Here is a 19,126-nt window from a genome sequence, read left to right as displayed (position 1 = left end):
ATGTAATAGCAACTTTTTGTTTTTAAGACATATACGCTAAAATATTTGAGACTCTTAGGCAGGTTCACAGTGTATTCTCCCAAAACAAGTATAGAGAATAGACAGATAGATAGATGGATGGATGGACGGACAGATGGACTTACAGATAATGCAAATATAAAATGTTCAGTTCAGTTCAGCCACTCAGTTGTGTCCGACTCTTTGCCAATGTTAACACCAAGTAAAGACTGCACAGGGATTCTTGGTTCCATTTTTGCAACTTTCCTGTAAGTCTTTTCAGACCTACAGTTTAAAAGCTTTTAATATGTGGAATGTAGAAAAATGGTGAAGATGATCTTATTTGCAAAGTGGAAATGGAGACACAGATGTAAAGAACAAACGTTAAGGATACCAAGGGGGCGGGGGGGGTGAACTGGGAGATTGGGATTGACATGTGTACATTATTTATACTATGTATAAGACAGATAACTAATGAGAACCTACTGTATAGCACAGGGAACTCTCCTCAGTGCTCTTTAGTGACCTAAATGGGAAGAAAATCCAAAAAAGAGGGGATAAACGTAACCATAGAGCTGATTCACTTTGCTATATAGCAGAAACTAACACAACACTGCAAAGCAACCATTGCTGTTGTTGTTCAGTCACTAAGTCATGTCCAACACTTTGCAAACCCATGGATTGCAGCATGCCAGGCTTTCCTGTCCTTCACTATCTCCCGGAGTTTCCTCAGTCTCATGTCCCTTGAGTCAATGATGCTATCCAACCATCTCATCCTCTATCATCCCCTTCTCCTCCTGCCTTCAATCTTTCCCAGCATCAAGGGCTTTTCCAACGAGTCAGCTCTTCGCATCAGGTGGCCAAAGTATTGGAGCTTCAGCTTCAACATAAGTCCTTCCAATGAATACTCAGGGTAGAGTTCCTTTAGGATTGACTGGTTTGAACTCCTTGCAGTCCAAGGGACTCTCAAGAGTCTTCTCCAACACTACAGCTCAAAAGCATCAATTCTTTGGCGCTCAGCCTTCTTTACGGTCCAGCAGGGGTGGGAGGGGTGGAGAGACAAGAGAGGGAAAGAAGGTCACCAATCAAGTGTTAGGGAGCCTCAGTGGTTTTACAACAGCCCAGAAAGGTAATCTATACAACCCTCCCTTCAATCTGAGGAAGTGGAGGCACAGAGCACTTATCTATCTGGCCCAAAGTTGTGTCAGGTTTTGTAGGGGAGAACCCTTTCTCCAGTACCACTACCAGGGGGCAGCCAATGTTGACTCCACTCCAGCCCACTCTTGCCACCATCATCACCCAGAGAGGCTGTAGCAAAGGTCCAGTCTCTCAGGGAGGTGGAGGGCTGGAGCGGGAAGGTAGGTCACCATGGCTGGATTTACAGACCTGTGGTTTTCTCTGGGTCCCAAAACTCCAGGACCAGCCTCAGCCCCTTCCAGCCCTGCAGCCATTCACCATTCAAGTAAGATGAAATAGAGGCCCAACGTGATCCAAACAAAGTGTTTTTTACAAACTCATGAAAAGAGTCCTTATTAGAAAGGGCTTAGGTGGGAGGCAGGCATGGGGGCTGTGACAGGTCTGATCCTTCTGCAGGCTCCTGGCAAGCTGTGATCATTAGCAGATTTTGTTCTGGGTAGGCTCAGTGTCAGCTCCACATTATGGGATTTTATGGGATTTATGCGCAGAACTTTCCTACAAAGCACGGTATTATAGGACGGATTAGAGAGCTCCAAGAAGCAAAGGTACTGGCTCCCCTGTCTTATTTTTTAGCAGATTTTTTTAAAGAGGCCCACAGCCAGAGGCTCTGAAGCCTGACACCAGAACTTGAATATCCTGCTGACTCGAAAACACATGTATTTGTACCAAAAAAGATCACTGGCTAGAGTTTTCTTAATATAAACTCATTCTAGAACACTGAGAATAGGTAAAAAGACATAAAAGAAGATAAAATGACATGTGCTGCTATGAACCAGAGATAGTCACTGTGAACCTTCTGTGTTCCCTTTCTGTCTTTCTGTGTATGCATACCTGCATGTGTATGTGTCTGTGTGTGTCTGTGTGTGTAGAGAAAGACAAACGTCCAGAGCAGAAAGAGAAATAAGCAGAGAGAATGGCTTTGAAGTAAAACTGAGCTAAATTTGAATTCCATACCTGCCACTCATGGGTCCCCTGACCTTGGCCAAGCTGTTTGATGTTCAATTCCACAGATGGACATGGGGAATACAGATCCTACCTCAAGGGAACTGTTTTGATTAAATGAGATTAAATTAAATGAATACAAAGCATTTAATATTCTGCCTGACACACAGTAAATCCCGACTGAATGGTAACTAAATAAATACGAACATGGACTTCAGGCTTTTTCTTTCCAAAAGTGGAATCATCCTGGCAACACAAATTTGTATCCTAACACTTTTTTTTTTAATATAACTGTGAGAAAACAGACTTCTGTTCCCATCAAGCAAAAAAAAGCACAAAAGTATAAAATTCCCGATCACACCCTACTCTTTAGGCTAAATTTTTTTAAATAATTTTATTTATTTATTTATTTATTAGGCTGCCCTGGGTCTTCACTGCTGTGCGAGGTTTCTCTCACTGTGTTGAGCAGGAGCTACTCTATAGTTGTGGTGCACAGGCTTCCCATGCAGTAGCTTCTCTTGTTGCAGCACTCAGGCTCAGTAGTTGTGGGACACGGGCTGGGTTGCTTCGCAGCATGTGGGATCTTTCCTGACCAGGGATCGAACCCATGTCCCCTGCATGCACAGGCAGAGTCTTAACTGCTGAACCACCAGGGAACTCCCCAGGCCAAATTTTTCATGCTGTAGTATATTGTCAATATTGGGCTTCTGAGGTTGCACTAATGGTAAAGAATCAGCCTGCCAATGCAGGAGACATAAGAGATGTGGGTTTGATCCCTGGGTTGGGAAGATCCCCTGGAGGAGGGCATGGCAACCCACTCCAGTATTCTTGCCTGGAGAATCCCACAGACAGAGGAGCCTGGTGGGCTACAGTCCACGGGGTCACAAAGAGTTGGACATGGCTGAAGTGACTTAGTGTGCACATGTGCACACACACACATACACACACACACACACACACACACACACACACACACACACACAGAGTCAATATTGTGCACATGCTTTGGAGGATTTTTAAATTTTTTTGGCCAAACCCAAGGTATGCAGGATTGTAGTTCCCTGACCAGTGATCACACTCTCGACTCCTGCCTTGGAAACACAGTTTTAACCACTGGACCGCTGGGGAAATCCTGCTTTGGGGGCTTTATTTTTTATCTTTTCCTTCTAACTGACCATTCAGCACATGCTGAACAAGTATCTGACTGAGGCCACAGATTCTCAACATCCAGAAGATTATATTATTTAGTCTATGTCCCACCAACAATTAAAACCATATGATATTGACAAATTATTCCTCTGGGCCTCAGTTTTCTCATCTGTTAAATGGGGATGCAATGATGACCCCCTACCACCACCACCGCAGGTGACTGTGACAGCTACACCAAGGAGTCTTCATGAGGCAGGAGACCCGGTGCCTATTAAGTGTTCAGAAAAAGTTAAAATGATAGTACATATTATAAGTTTCTTACATTTGAGAGACATAATCCACAGGTCCAAGGTCGCTGCACCAGGCGGCTGGCCCTCTTCAGGTGCTCCTCCTGACCAGAGCTTTTGGAGTGCAGTGGCTGAGGAGAAGCCATCGCCACCCTACCTCTGGGCTGAGTCAGGGTTCCTGTCGCACCACGTTGCCCCTTGCACTGCCTCCTGGCCCTCAGTGGCAGGGGTACTTCTCGAACGGACCGCTCCCCACAGCTCCATGAATAGAAATTGACTCCGGAGTAAAGGACATTTAAGATGGCAGAGTAGAAGGGCGTGCGCTCATCTTCTCCTGCAAGAACTCCAAAATTACAACAACTTGCTGCTGAACAACCGTTGACAGGAGAATGTTGGATCCCACCAAAAAAAGGTACCCCACGTCTAAGAGCAAAGGAGAAGCCCTAGCAAGATGGTGTTGTGCTAAGTCACTTTAGTCATGTCCGACTCTTTGTGACCCCATGGACTGTAGCCGATTAGGCTTCTCTGTCCATGGGATTTACCAGGCAAGAATACTGGAGTGGGTTGCCACTTCCTTCTCCAGGGGATCTTCCCAACCCAGGGATCGAACCAGCATCTCTTAGTTCTCTTCCATTGGCAGCCAGGTTCTTTACCACTAGCGCCACCTGGGAAGCCCCACAGCAAGACGGTAGGAGGGACAAAATCTTGTTTAGAATCAAACCCCATACCCTCCAGAGATGCTCAGAGGGCTCAAACAAAACCTTGTGCACACCAGGAGACTCCAAGAGACTGAGCTAGACCTGCTCTTGAGTGTTTGAGTGTCTTCTGCAGAGGTACAGGCCAGCAGTGGCCTACTGCAGGGGCAGGGGCTCTGGGTGCAGCATACTTGGGTGTGGCATAAGCCCTCTTGGAGGAGGTCTCCATTAACTCTTCCATAGAGACACCAGAGCTTGTACAGGACTGGGGAAACAGACTCGTGAAGGGCACAAACAAACCTTGTACACACCAGGACCCAGGAGAAGGACAAGTGACCCCACAAGAGACTGACCCAGACTTGCCCTTGAGTGTCCAGGAGTCTCCGGCAGAGGCAGGAGTCAGCAATGGCCTGGTTCAGGGTCAGGGGAAGGAGGTGATCATTATCTTCATTACCTCCACCATAGTTTGGCCGCAAGTCAAAAAACAGGGAGGGAACACAGCCCCGCCTATCAACAGAAAACTGGATTAAAGATTTACTGAGCATGGCCCCACCTATCAGAACAAGACCCAGCTTCCCCCTCAGTTAGTCTCTCCCATCAGGAAGCTTCCATAAGCCTCTTATCTTTACCCATCAGAGGGCAGACAGAATGAAAACCACAATCACAGAAAACTAATCAAACTGATTACATGGACCACAGACTTGTCTAACTCAATGAAACCATGAATCATGCCATGTAGGGCCACTCAAGACGAACAGGTCATGGTGGAGTGTTCTGACAAAATGTGGTCCACTGGAGAAGGGAATGGCAAACCACTTCAGTATTCCTACCTTGAGAACCCCATGAACAGTATGAAGAGGCAAAAAGATAGGACACTGAAAAATGAACTCCCCAGGTCAATAGGTGCCCAATATGCTATTGGAGAACAGTGGAAAAATAACTCCAGAAAGAATGAAGAGATGGAGTCAAAGCAAAAACAATACCCAGTTGTGGATGTGACAGGTGATGGAAGTCAAGTCCAATGCTGTAAAGACAGTATTGCATAGGAATCTGGAATGTTAGGTCCATGAATAAAGGTAAATTGGAAGTGGTCAAACAGGATATGGCAAGAGTGAACATTGACATTTTAGGAATCAGTGAACTAAAATGGACTGGAATGAATGAATTTAACTCAGATGACCATTATATCTACTACTGTGGGCAAGAATCCCTTAGAAGAAATGGAGTAGCCATCATAGTCAACAAAAGAGTCTGAAATGCGGTACTTTGGTGCAGTCTCAAAAACGACAGAAAGATCTCTCTTCGTTTCCAAGGCAAACCATTCAATATCACAGTAATCCAAGTCTATGCCCCAACCAGTAATGCTGAAGAAGCTGAAGTTGAACGGTTCTATGAAGACCTACAAGACCTTCTAGAACTAACACCCGAAAAAGATGTCCTTTTCATTATAGGGGACTGGAATGCAAAAGTAGGAAGTCAAGAAACACCTGGAGTAACAGGCAAATTTGGCCTTGGAGTACAGAATGAAGCAGGGCAAAGGCAAACAGAGTTTTGCCAAGAGACCGCACTGGTCATAGCAAACACCCTCTTCCAACAACACAAGAGAAGACTCTACACATGGACATCACCAGATGGTCAATACTGAAATAAGATTGATTATTTTCTTTGCAGCCAAAGATGGGGAAGCTCTATACAGTCAGCAAAAACAAGATGGGGAGCTGACTGTGGCTCAGATCATGAACTCCTTGTTGCCAATTTCAGACTTGAAGTGAAGAAAGTAGGGAAAACCACTAGACCATTCAGGTATGACCTAAATCAAATCCCTTATGATTATCCAGTGGAAGTGACAAATAGATTCAAGGGATTAGATCTGATAGACAGAGTGCCTGAAGAACTATGGACGGAGGTTCATGACATTGTAAAGAAGGCAGTGATCAAGACCATCCCCAAGAAAAAGAAATGCAAAAAGCCAAAATGGTTGTCTGAGGAGGCCTTACAAATAGCTGAGAAAAGAAGAGAAGCAAAGGTAAAGGAGGAAAGGAAAGATATACCCATGTAAGTACAGAGTTCCAAATAATAGCAAGGAGAGATAAGAAAGCCTTCTTCAGTGATCAATGCAAAGAAATAGAGGAAAACAATAGAATGGGAAAGACTAGAGATTTCTTCAAGAAAATTAGAGATACCGAGGGAAATTTTCATGCAAAGATGGCACAATAAAGGACAGAAATGGTACAGACCTAACAGAAGCAGAAAATATTAAGTAAAGGTGGCAAGAATACACAGAAGAACTATACAAAAAAAGACCTTCATGACCCAGATAACCACAATGATGTGATCACTCACCTAGAGCCAGACATCCTGGAATGTGAAGTCAAGTGGGCCTTAGGAAGAATCACTACAACAAAAGCTAGTTGAGGTGATGGAATTCCAGTTGAGCTATTTCAAATCTTAAAAGATGATGCTGTGAAAGTGCTGCATTCAATATACCAGCAAATTTGGAAAACAGAGCAGTGGCCACAGGACTGGAAAAGGTCAGTTTTCATTCCAATCCCAAAGAAAAGTAATGCCAAAGAATGCCCAAACTACCACATAATTGCACTCATCTAACATGCTAGCAAAGTAATGCTCAAAATCCTCCAAGCCAGGCTTCGATAGTACATGAACCGTGAACTTCCAGATGTTCAAGCTGGATTTAGAAAAGGCAGAGGAACCAGAGATCAAATTGCCAACATCCATTGGATCATCAAAAAAGTGAGAGAGTTCCAGAAAAACATCTACTTCTGCTTTATTAACTACATCAAAGCCTTTGACTGTGTGGATCACAACAAACTGTGGAAAATTCTTCAAGAGATGGGAATACCAGACCACCTGACCTGCCTCCTGAGAAATCTAATTGCAGGTCAAGAAGCAACAGTTAGAACTGGACATGGAACAACATACTGGTTCCAAATAGGGAAAGGAGTACATCAAGGGAGTATATTGTCACTCTGCTTATTTAACTTATATTCAGAGTTCATCATGCAAAATGCTGGGCTGGATGAAGCACAAGCTGGAATCAAGATTGCCGGGAGAAATATCAATAACCTCAGATACGGAGATGACACCACCCTTATGGCAGAAAGTGAAGAAGAACTAAAGAGCCTCTTGATGAAAGTGAAAGAGGAGAGTGAAAAGTTTGGCTTAAAACTCAGCATTCAGAAAACTAAGATCGTGGCATCCAGTCCCTTCACTTCATGGAAAATAGACTGGGAACAATGGAAACAGTGAGAGACTTTATTTTCTTGAGCTCTAAAATCACTGTAGATGGTGACTGCAGCCATGAAATTAAAAGACGCTTGCTCCTTCGAAGAAAAGCTATGGCAAACCTAGACAGCATATTAAAAAGCAGAGACATTACTTTGCCAACAAAGGTCCATCTAGGCAAAGTTATGGTTTTTCCAGTAGTCATGTATGGATGTGAGAGCTGGACTACAAAGAAAGCTGGGTGCTAAAGAATTGATGCTTTTGAACTGTGGTATTGGAGAAGACTCTTGAGAGTCCTTGGACTGCGAGCAGATCACCCCAGTCCATCTTAAAGGAAATCAGTCCTGGGTGTTCATTGGAAGGACTGATGTTGAAGCTGAAACCCCAATACTGTGGCCACCTGATGTGAAGAACTGACTCATTGGAAAAGACCCTGATGCTGGGAAAGATTGAAGGTGGGAGGAGAAGGAGATGACAGAGGATGAGATGGTTGGATGGCATCACTGACTCAATGGACATGAGTTTGAGTAAGTTCCGCGAGTTGGTGATAGACGGGTGTCACAAAGAGTCAGACTCAACTGAGTGACTAAACTGAACTGAATCTTCAGATTGGGCTTCCAGATGGCAGTAGTGGTAAAGAACCTGCCTGCCAATGCAGGGGACATAAGAAATGTGGATTCAATCCCTGGGTTGGGAAGACCCCGCAGAGGAGGGCCTGGCAACCCACTCCAGTATTCTTGCCTGGAGAATCCCATGGACAGAGGAGCCTGGTGGGCTACAGTCCATAGGGTCACAAAGAGTCAGACACGACTGAAGCAACTTAGCACACACACATGCACACTCAATCTTCAGATTGTAAATATATATACTTCCATTTGTTTGTTTTCTACTTGTTTTTATAAACTAATCAGGGCAGCATGCAATAGGTCACTGAAATAATTGCCCAAGCAGGGCTTTTCAACCACAGAGCCAGGGCTGTCAGCATCCTCTCTGTGTGAATCTGCCTCCTGGGAGACAGCAGACCAGACATGGCAAAGGAACCAGAGGTCCTGCGTGTCTGGACACATGTGCAAAGCCAGGGGCCCTCTCCTCTCTCTCCCCACCTGAAAACAGGATCGGAGCTTTTTTTGTCATCTTTGGATGTCCTCAGGATAAATGGCAGAGATGTAATAAACCTCAAAGGAGGTTCGTTGCTGAGAGAGAAAGAAGGGTAGTCACCAGGATCCTAACTTAGACCTTGCAGGTTTTGCTTTCTGCTGGAATGTTTATCATCCTGTGGTCTCAGGCGACTTAACACTTGGGGTCTCAGTGCCCTACTTGATGGGACTGAATGAGCCAGAAATAGCACCGGGGTGTGGCAGGCACTCAGTAAACGTCCGTGAGTTATGATGATTTCCATCTATCATTAGACTCTCATGTCTTAGTGGGGTTTTTTTTAAGGTTTTTAAAATAACATTTATTTCTTAAAAGTTAACATGTGCATAATAGGAAACCAAAAAATACAAGAAAGAAGCAAAAAACAAAGTCATTTATACTCACAAGCAGTTTACCATCTGATGTGTCCTTCTAGGTCTCATTTGTGTATTTTTCACAACTAAGCACCCATTTTTACGTGATGAAGATCGTACAGTTATGATCATGCTGTTTCAAACATCATGAATATCCACCATTTCAAAGTCCCAAAGCTATGAGTATTTTGATAACCAAGAATACATGACACCAACTCAATCTGGAAGGAAAAAAATTTTTAATTTAAAAACGATTTTTCAGTAATACCTTGATCTAATACGTTGAATTATTTTATACTTTGTGTTTACTATTATTTACTGAATTGACTTTGCTTTCACTTATTTAAAGAAATGTTAATTACTTCTTATAAATATTGAACTTAGCTTTCTTCCTAATAAAAAAAATTCAGTGAACTTGGTTTCTCCAATGGCCCTCTACTTCTTGACAGTGGATATTAACTTGGGTCAGTCCCTGTGAATACACTTCCAGAAAGAGGTCAAAAACACAGATTCTGCTTTGCCGAGGCTCACGTCTCATTTATTTCTGAGGTCCTGAGAGACTGATGTTTGCTTGATGGTGGTGGAAATAGTCAACTACAGTTTACAGACAAGGTCTGGCCACTTCCTTTCTGTGTGCTGCCTGCAAGTCTAAGAAGAGTCTTACATTATTAAATGGTTGGAAAATAATCAAAACAAGAATACTTTGTGAAGGTATGTGAAACTCAAATTTCGGTGTCCATAAATAAAGTTTTGGACTTCCCTGGTGGTCCAGTGGTTAAGAATCTGCAGGGGATATGGATTCGATCCCTGGTTTGGGAAGATTCCACATGCCGCAAGTCAAGCCCATGAGCTGCAACTACCAAGCCCGAGTGTTGCAACTACTGAAGTCTGCATGCCTAGAGCCTGTGCTCCACAACAAGAGAAGCCGCCGCAATGAGAAGCCCAAGCACCGCAACGAAGGGTAGCCCCTGCTTGCCGCAACTAGAGAAAGACCCAGCGCAACCAAAAATAAACATTTTTTAAAAGATAAAAAAATAAAGTTTTATTGGAACACAGCCATGCTCACTAGAGAGGGTGTATTATAGCTCCTTACATGTTGTCTATTTACATGTAAGGAGCTATAATACGTATAACATATTTACTATTGCATTATTATACACACATATACTATTATATGTATAATACGCATTATACATATACTATACATGATACATATAATAGTATGTATAGTAAAAGCTATTTACATACTATCTACACATCGTCTATTTACATATTGTTTATATCTACATATCTATTGCTACCACAGCAGATTTGATACTATAAACACGCTTTATGTTCTGCAAAGCCCTTTACAAAAAAGGTTCAACAACTTCTGGCCCAGGGTAAGGAGTCAGCATTCCTATGGCCCCCGCTCTGGTTCCGGGGAAGAATTTTTTTGTTGTTGTTTTTGTTTTTGTTTTTCTTTTTTTCGGGGAAGAATTTTTACGCATAGGCCACTCAGTTACCGTCACCTTTTTTACCTCCCCCCCTCCTGCCCCAGACAGGGTTAAAATGGATAACCCTGTCACTCAGGCTCCTCACCTGCCCCCACTCACCCTAGATAGTGTGTTCTTTGGGGACATGAAACCAGAAGGAAGAAGAACACCTACTGGGCGTCCTCTTCTTGCCAGACATCGGCCCACTTAAAGACATCATCTCACTCACAGACTTAGAGAATGAACTTACAGTTGCTGGGGAGGAAGAAGGCTGGGGGAAAGGGATAGGGAATTTGGGATGGACATGTCCACACTGCTGTATTTAAAATGGATAACCAAAAAGGTCCTACTGTAGAGCACAAAGAACTCGGCTCAATGTTATGTGGCAGCCTGGATGGGAGGGGACTTTGGGGGAGAATGGGTAACATGTATATGTATATACATGGCTGAATCCCTTCCCTGTTCACCTGAAACTATCACAACATTGTCTGTTAATTGGCTATACGCCAATACAAAATAAAAAATTTAAAAAACAAAGACATCATCCAGTGGGTGGCAAAATTCCCATTTCAAGGATGACAAAACCGAGGCTCAGAAAGGGAAATAATCTGCCCAAACTTGCACAGCTAATAAGTGGCACAGCCTGGATTGGAACACAGCCTTGCCAAGTCCAGAACCATCCTCACACCAATACCCACACCTTGGTTTAGAATTTTTTGACCAACCAGAAGGCAGGAGGAGGCAGGTGATGACCGCTGGGCGCCCCCCCGCCCCCCCTCACCCCCACCCCGGGCCTCCACCCAAGCTCCTCGGGTTACACCCCATCCACCCCACCCCAGCTGTATTCCTGCCACATTCCCAGCCTTGGCTCTCGCCTGCATTTCCACCCAACCCTGGCAGCCAGAATAAACACGGCCTGCCCCAGCATCCACTCACATGGAGCCGGAGAGCCCACCTCCCTGGACCACAGCCTGGGATTCGAGACAGTGATGCAAAGGACGGCCTGCGGCTGTGTGCAGACGGCAGCCCTGGACCAGCCGGGAGACAGGCGTCCACGGACCACACTCACCTGTGTGGGGGTGCTTTTCCTGGAGTGAAACAAGTCATTCTACCTGCTTTTTTTTTTTTTAATGTATCCCGTCCTATTAGCCAGGCCTCGCCAAGGAGAAAAGGGGCCCTCTTGGCACACATTCTGCATGAGAAAGAGGAGGTATTTTATGAGGTCTCCAGCCTCTGGAGACCGTGTGTCCCCTCCCCACAGAGAATGTTGACTATCTGAAGCCTGCTTTCTGTTCTTGGTCTCCTCTGGCCAGGCAGACAGCAGGCCAAATCACCCAGTCCCTGTCCTCCTGAGAGTCTGTCCCCATGAGGTGCCCCCCAAGGCAGCCCGTCTTAAACTTCATGGAACACCGGTTTCTGCTTGACCAGAGGTTCTTCAATCCGACTCCTCAGTCAACGCTGCCAGCTGTTCTGCTTGGGGCGAAGTCTCCAGTCGTCAAAGAGAGCCATGTGTGTGTGTGAGTGTGTGTGTCTCCACGGGAGTGTGTGCATCTGTGTGTGTCTGTGTCTACTTGTATATGTCTGTCCGTGTGTGTTTATCTTTGTGTCTGTGCATGATTGTGTCTGTGTGTGTTTTGCTATGTGTCTGTGTGTGTCTGTGTGTGTTTTGCTATGTGTCTGTGTGTGTCTCCATTTGAGTGTGTGTGTGTGTGTCTGTGTGTGTCTATTTGAATATGTCTCTTGTTTATCTTTGTGTCTGCATATGATTGTGTCTGTATGTTTGTATGTGTTTGTGTATGTCTCTGTGCAGGTGTGTCTGCATGTCTCTGTGTGTGTCTGTGTTTATCTTGGTGTCTGTGTATGATTGTGTCCCTCTGTGTGTGTTTGTGTGTGTCTGTGTGTGTCTCTGTGTATCAGTGTCTGCGTGTCTCTGTGTCTGTGTTTCTCTGTGTCTGTGTGTTTGTGTATTAGTGTGTGTGTGTGTGTGTCTGTGTTTATCTTTGTGTCTGAACGGCTGTGTGTATCTCTGTCTGTGTGTCTCTGTATGTGTGTGTCTGTGTGTCCACGCATCCATGCACCAAGTTCCAGGCTGTGAAGCCTCGCTCAGAGGCATGTCCCTCACGGAGCAGGGCCCTCCCGGAAGGTCCCCGCATGGGGCGCCCGCGGCAGCAGAGGTCCCAGGTGTCACTGGCCGCCTGGCCGTTACCTGGCACCTGGAGCCGCCTCACACCTGAGTATCCCACAACCTCCTCACCAGTCACCCTGCACCCGCTCGTGGTTCCCCGCAGGCTGTTCCAGACGCTGCCTCTAAAACACAGGGCCCGTCACATCTCTCTCTGTCCAGTCACACTGAAAATGGAACCTGCAGTGACCCTTGTGCTAGGGGACCCTGACTCAGCACAAAAAGGACGTGGGGATCACTGTAAGTAAAATGCAGAATCTCTTCGGGAGGCCTGGGGTGGGGCCTGGGAATCTACGCTTCTCACAAGCACCCAGGCAACACCAGGCTGCGGGTCTAGGAACTCAGTGAGCATGGAGACGTCGGGTGAGCTACCCTGCCCACCTCTCCCCCAGGGCTGCTCCAGCCCAGCAGGCATCCTCCTGTCACAGAAATTCTCTTCACTCAGATTTCCCTGGGGTTCACTCCTCACTCCTATAGGGTCTCTGCCCCGATGCCGCTTCAGAGTGGCTTTCCCAGCCACTCCGTGAACAGCTGGCAAACTCCTGCATCTATCTGTTCCCAACCCATTCTTTCCTTTGCCTCTCACCTGCCCTCATCACTCTGTCCCCTCACCTTGCCTATATTCCTCATGGCACTCTTCACCTAGCAGTGGGGTAATGCCAGCCCCATGAGGCAGAGCCTGGCACACAGTCACTGCTCAGTAAATATCTAGTGAATGAACAAGTGGATGAATGAATAAATGCACGAATGAAGGCACACATCTGAAATCTTTCACCGCTTTTGCTCCCGAGGTTGTGTCCCAGCAACTCTATTTCCTTATTGGTGGGCAGCAGGGCACCTTGTGTTTTATTATGAAACACAGGGTCAAGACGAAATGACCGATTTGAAGGTGGGGACAGCAGAGCCTCGGCCCATGCTCCACTGCACAGGTCACACGCCCACCAAGCCAGGCCCTGCCCCTACCCTTGAGAAGCCCCCAGTGTGCTGTGAGATACAGAGAAAACCAGAAACTACAGTGCAGTGTCACTGTGCTGGGAGGTAGGAAAATATAGGGGCCGAGAGTAGAAACCTCTGGGCCAGCCTTGGCTGGGGGAAGGGGGCATTGGGGACTGAATGGGGCAATTGGATAGAGCTTCCTGGAAAAAATACTGCATGAGCTAAAGGAAACCTTACAAGATGAATAGGGGTTTACTCGGGCAAAGAGTAAAGGTCCTGGAGCAAGTGTGTTGGAGGGTGTAGAGGTGGAAGGTAACCAGGTGAAGTGAGGAAATACCCAGCAGAGGCCAGTCCTCGAGGTCAGTCCAGAAGCCCTACTCTGGGGCCATCCAGGAACACTGCTAACGTAAGCCCTGCATCTTGTTTGTGGCTCAACTGGCTCGTCAGCAAGCAGGCACCACGCCCCCACAGAAACAAGAGCTGGCATTTACTGGGCTCTTGGTATGGGGTTTTATGAGTAGCTAATCCCATCCTCACTGCTATCCTCCCTTTACAAATGAAGAAGCTGGAGACAGGAAGGGGGGAGTGCAGAGCTGGGATCTGAACCAGACTGCCAGACCCCAAAGCCAGAATCATCGCCCTGCTGCTCCTCTCTGACGCCTTCTGCCTTACCCCACAACCCCGTGGCCCCTACAGGTGGTAGCCAAAAGGGAGAGACTCCACAACCAGTGGCTGACTGACTCACCAACTCACCCCTGCTGCTCCAGCCTCTGGTTGCTTCCTGTGGAGCCACCAGCCCAGAACAGGCCGTGGGTGAGGGTTCAGTGCCATGACACATCCTAAGGACAAAAGAGGGAAGAGCTCGCGAGGTGGTGGGAGAGGTGAGGAAGGCTTCGTGAAGGCATTATTAATATCCAGGGGCCACCCTGAGGCTGGGAATATTTGAAGGCAAAAGGAGAAGAGGGCGGCAGAGGGTGAGATAGTTAGCATTACCTATTTAATGGACGTGGACTTGAGCAAATTCCGGGAGCTACTGGAGGACAGAGAGGTCTGGCATGGTGCGGCCCACGGGGGTTGCAAAGAGTCTTAGCGACTGAACAACAACTGAGAGGCAGCACTGGGAGGTTCCCAAACACTGGCCAACACACACATTCCGGGGCTCCCACCCTAGGTCGCTGGCCTGGGAATCTAGGCTGGGAACCCAGGAATCTGCATGTTGACAGGCTCCCAGTAGATCTTATACATTCTAGAAGACATCCACAGATAAAGCCAACAGAGCTGAGCACTTGACCAGGGTTCAAATCCCACCTCCAGCTCTGGGCTAGATGATCTTAAGTGACTTTCTTAACCCTGTAAGCCTCAGATAAGTAGAAGGCAAGGCTTGAAACCTGTTTGTTTTTCCAGTTCTCAGCTGGGATGGTGATAGGGGAAGTTCCTGGTTAAAGGACTACACAAGAGCATTCATGTGCTTGGCACTGTGGATGCAATGGGGGTGAGGGTAAATTCAGAACTGGGGCTTAACAGACACACCCTACTATATATAAAACAGATAAACAATAAGGGCCTACTGTATAGCACAGGAAACTATATTTAACATCTTGTAATAACCTATAAAAGAAAAGAACCTGAGAAAGAATATGCATGTGTGCTGGGTCGCTTCAGTCGTGTTCAACTCTTTGTGACCCTATAGACTTCACTCCACCAGGCTTCTCTGTCCATGTGATTCTCTAGGCAATACTGCAGTGGGTTGCTATTTCCCCTTCTAGGGGATCTTCCCAACGCAGGAATCAAACCTGCATTTCTTGCATCTCCTGCATTGGCAGGCAGATTCTTTACCACTAGCACCACCTGAAAAAGAATATATATATAATATATATATTATTATATTATATATATATATTATAATATATATATATATAAACTGAATACTTAGCTGTACTCCTGAAACATTGTAAACCACCTATGCTTTAAAAAAAAAGAAACGTATAACCTGGGGGAAAAAAATGGGACAGAGCCCTGGGAGCACGGGGCGGGTACAGTGTGGTGGCCCATCCAGGGCCAGCAAGTTTCCCTGCAGGTAACAGGGCTGGCTCTCTGGGGGGCCCACCTCTACCCGCGAGCTGCTGGCTCTGGGCTGGAAGGTGGTTCCAGCCTGCCCTGCTGGGTCCTTGCACCTCCTGTGCCCGCCCCACACCGGGAGAGCTGAGTCATGGAAAAAGTTAGTTCTTTGGGCTGCAGCTTACCTCCCTCCTCCATCAAGCCTACAAAGGCTCCTTTCACGTTTCCAGGAGTGGAGAGAAAACTGTGGGGCCCTCTTCCAGGCTGGGATGTGAAATTTCAAACTTCACCCTGGAGTTAAATTCCCCACCCCCTGCTCCCAAGTAAGGGAGGAGGGGGTACCAAGAGCCAAAATCACATGTAGGAGGAGGTGGGAGAGAAGGGGGAGGGGTCGTGTCTCATTTAGTTCCTACTGAAGCCAGGTCACAGGGACCCTCTGGACCAGCCCACTGGACTGTGCATCCCCCAGCCCAGTACCCTCCTTGCCTCCATCTTCCCTGGGAAATTGGGGGACATAGAGGAGGTGACAGACAGAACCTCTTTGGGAAGCTGATGATGGAAGAGGCCTGAGTCCACAGGATGCAAGGCCAGTAAAACTTATATCCTGAAGGTGGAACAAGTAGAAAAAAGGTGTCCCATTCCCAACCACAGTTCATCTTTTTGGGCTGCCTGACATGTTCCTTTATGGGCTTCCCAGATGGTGCTAGTGGTAAAGACTCAACCTGCAGGAGACAAAAGAGACATTGGATCCATCCCTGGGTCAGGAAGATGCCCTGGAGGAAGCCATGGCAACCCACTCCAGTATACCTGCCTGGAGAATCCCATGGACAGAGGAGTCTGGCAGGCTACAGTCCATAGGCTCACAGAGTTGGACACAACTGAAGCGACTTAGTACACACGCACAACAGGTTCCTTTATACTGTGATTTCACTCTAAACCTGACATTTGGGAGAGGTTAAGGGGAGCCCCCTGTGTGGCCTTGAGTTGAATGAGTCACTTACATTGCTGAGCCCGGTGTTATTAATACATTGGCATTGTGACGCCCACCCTTGAAGGTGAAGTCAGAGTACGTGTAACGGTCCTGATACACTGAAGGTTAATTTGGGTTCTCAACCCCCTTTCCACTCAAACTCACACCCAAGGCAAATGTAAGTGGGACCTAGAGGTCTCCCAGCTGATCTGGTATCTGAACAGGGCTGGCTGGCTGGTGAGCATCAGTGGATTTTGGTAAACACACTGCTGAGTTTAAGAGTTGCTTCACATCCCTGTGTTTAAATAACCTACTCCACACAGCAGCGAGTATGTGGGGAAGTTGAGCTGTGATCCTTGCAAGCCTTTTTAGGCTTGAAGTGTTCATCTTAGGTGGGGAGAAAAGCCTGGAAGGAAAAGGATAAGCTGGTAGGGTATCAGGAACACTGGAGGCTGGAGACTTGGGCAGCTTGGAGGCGCAGTATCGCATCCACACCACTAGGCGGCGTCGAGGATAACAGATGAGAACAGGCTGCGCGCAGGGGTTTCAGCGCCAGACTTTCCCAGTTGTCTTGGCAGGCCCCGCAGACACCCGCCACCGCTGGGTGGGGAGAGCCTCTCCAGGGCTGGGATTTCTTTTCCATTTTTACAGACCTCCTAGGTGGGAGGAGGCCGTCATGTTGACCAAGTTCTGCCTTTAGCCGTGGCCTGGGAGTCTAGGAAGGCAATGGCCCACCTTGGGGTCCTATTTTTGGAGGGTTGAATGGAGGCAGGAGGGAGCCTGGTCCTCTCCTCCTGCCAGAATAGGGTGGGGTGGGATGGGGTAGGAAAAGGAATCATGTCTGGATCTGGAGACCTCCCTCCTGCACTACCTGGCAGACCGGGATAATGATACCCCACCTTGCAAGGTCAGTGGGAGGATTCAGTTTCAGAATCGAAGCCCTCAGTGTAGGATAGTCTGTCATCCAGCCACACTCTTCCTACCCTTTCTTGCTCTTCCAGCGGGCGACATAATGACTTCCCAAATTCACCTGGAAGGAAGATCCACGCGGGCAGTTCTCTCCAGAGCTACAGGGTCTTTGCAGCCCAGGGAGGAGTTAAACCCCCAGCCACCCCCTCCCCAAATCAGCTTCTCTCAAAGTGACATTCTCCCCGGATCCTCAGCAGAGCATTAAACTATTGATTCCAGCACACCCAGCCCCGCTCAATCAGAAGGTCTGAGGGTGAGGCCCTGCACTCTTCGCCTGAACAAGCCTCTCGCTGGAGAACCGCTGGCCCAGATTACAGGGCAAGCTCCCTGGCTCATCCTCTTCTCTTCCTCCAGGCCTGGGACCATCAGGGGCAGCAGGAGGCAAGTCCGATCAGTGATTTTCACTGGCGCTGCTTTTTCGTGACTCACCTCCCAGACTTCCTGCAACAGACAACTCTAAATAGCTGGGTCCCACCCTCTAGCAGGGGAGACATTCTGGTTGGGAGAAAGCAAGAGGTTACAAGGTGGGCCCACCCCACTCCGCGGACGGCAGCCCAGGGAGACCCAGAGAAGTCCGCCTGCACATCATGACGGGGGTGGGAGCGGCGGCTTGTGGGGGGGGGTCAGGTTTAGCAAGTTTTGTTTACAGGCGTTTGTTAAGGAAATTGCTGTCAGTCAAGGTAATTCTAGCCCAGATGAGCAATAAATACGCTCCCAGCTAATCTTATGGGGATTTTATTGACACCTCGGGGGCAGAGGTTCCCTTACCCTGCCCACCCCCACCCCTCAAAGCAAAACCTTGCTCCCCAGCTGTTCTCCGTTCCCACCCACCCCCACCCCTACCCCCACCCCCACCCTTACAACACGACGGACTCGGGTCAGACTTAGAAAGCGCTTTCTCTCTAAGTGAAGACAGGAGGCTTCTGAGTAAGGGTCAGAAGTGGCTTCCTGGTCCTACCTGGAGGCAGGGGATGATCAAATGACCTGAAATAAACCTTGGGAGACCTGATGGATCAAGGCGAGCGCAAGCTCCCCCGGGTCTGCCCGGCACGCACACCCCGGAGGTCACCTGGCCCGCAGGCTTCCCCGCTCTGGAAGACCGAGCCCCGGGCCAGAAGGCAAGTCTCGAGGAGGGAGCCGGTTCGCTGGAGTCGGTTCCAACGTGTGCGAGTTACTGCGGCGAGCCCTCAGGGACACCGCCGGCAAGCCCCTGCTTGCAGCTAGGGGAGCCGGCCCCGGGAGAGCGGAGTCTCTGCTAACCCGTGTGCGCGCCCGGGCGCGCACCCCGCCACTGCGCAGGGGGAGGGGAGCCCGCGGCAGCCACTCAGAGGAACCGTAGCGAAGCCTCAGAACAACTTTAACTGTCAATCAGACTTAATGGGGTATTAAAAGAAATGGGGGGGGGGGCCGCCCGCCCTCTCGTTCTGAGCCGCGGCTGTCCCGGGAACGAACGGATAAGGAGGCGCAGACCCAGTCGTCCGATCCACTCGCGCTCCGCACCCGGGCCCTCTCGAAGTT

General features: G+C 47.9%; 1 long non-coding RNA gene across 1 annotated transcript; it reads right to left on the bottom strand.

The window, feature by feature from the left end:
* Positions 1-250: 250 nt before the first annotated feature.
* LOC145506548 (uncharacterized) lies at positions 251-18,820 on the bottom strand. Its single transcript, XR_014054025.1, has 6 exons — positions 18,567-18,820; positions 9,050-9,239; positions 4,621-4,774; positions 3,608-3,915; positions 2,149-2,240; positions 251-1,021 (listed from the first exon to the last, which is right to left on the bottom strand). It is a non-coding gene; the product is annotated as an uncharacterized LOC145506548 (long non-coding RNA).
* Positions 18,821-19,126: the final 306 nt, after the last annotated feature.

Source organism: Giraffa tippelskirchi, chromosome 5 (genome assembly GCF_054371585.1).
Source record: "Giraffa tippelskirchi isolate mGirTip1 chromosome 5, T2T-mGirTip1v1.2.pri, whole genome shotgun sequence".
Lineage (NCBI taxonomy): Eukaryota > Metazoa > Chordata > Mammalia > Artiodactyla > Giraffidae > Giraffa > Giraffa tippelskirchi.
This window is presented reverse-complemented; position numbering and strand designations above follow the sequence as displayed.